Source organism: Macaca fascicularis, chromosome 4, assembly GCF_037993035.2.
Source record: "Macaca fascicularis isolate 582-1 chromosome 4, T2T-MFA8v1.1".
NCBI classification, from domain to species: Eukaryota; Metazoa; Chordata; class Mammalia; order Primates; family Cercopithecidae; genus Macaca; species Macaca fascicularis.
In genome coordinates, this window is record NC_088378.1 from 157,989,784 (window position 1) to 157,990,673 (window position 890).

An 890-nucleotide genomic window follows, 5' to 3' on the forward strand; every position below is an offset into this window, starting at 1 on the left:
GCTCTCTGCCCTCCCCATATCTGCCTAAGAGCAGGGCATAACTTTCTCAAGAGAAAGTGCTTTCCTTGCACCAGGAAAAGGAGCACAACTCTCATCATCAGCAATGGAGAGTCGACAACAAGACGAATCTACATAAACATACCTTACTAAAATAATCTTAATCTTCTATTAGTTTCCTCTATATATTTCCTAGTCACTTTCCCACAACTTATCATCTCTAGTAGTCCAAACCCCTTTTCCTTTGTCTAGTCAGTTCCCACAGTTTGTCACTCTTTGCTAGAATGGTATATATGACCCTGTGTGTAAATGCTTCTTTGGATTTCTACTTCTTTTTTGTGAAACCTCTGTGCATGTAACCATAACATCAATAAAAATTATGTCTTGTCTTCTGTTAATCTGTCTTTTGTCAGTTTGACTCACAGGCGCCAGTCACTGAACCAAAGAGGATAGAGGGAAATTCTGTTTCTCCTACATGACTTTTTCTTTTTTTTTCTTTTTTTTTTTGAGACAGAGTCTCGCTCTGCCGCTGGGGCTGGAGTGCAGTGGCCGGATCTCAGCTCACTGCAAGCTCTGCCTCTCGGGTTTACGCCATTCTCCTGCCTCAGCCTCCCGAGTAGCTGAGACTACAGGCGCCCGCCACCTCGCCCGGCTAGTTTTTTGTATTTTTAGTAGAGACGGGGTTTCACTGTGTTAGCCAGGATGGTCTCGATCTCCTGACCTCGTGATCCACCCGTCTCAGCCTCCCAAAGTGCTGGGATTACATGCTTGAGCCACCGCGCCCGGCTATGACTTTTTCTTAGTTAAAAATTTTAATGTTAATGGTCTAAATAAATTGTTTTAAACTTATAGTCATCATTCTATGGAGAATTCCATGTGCAAAATTTTATAAA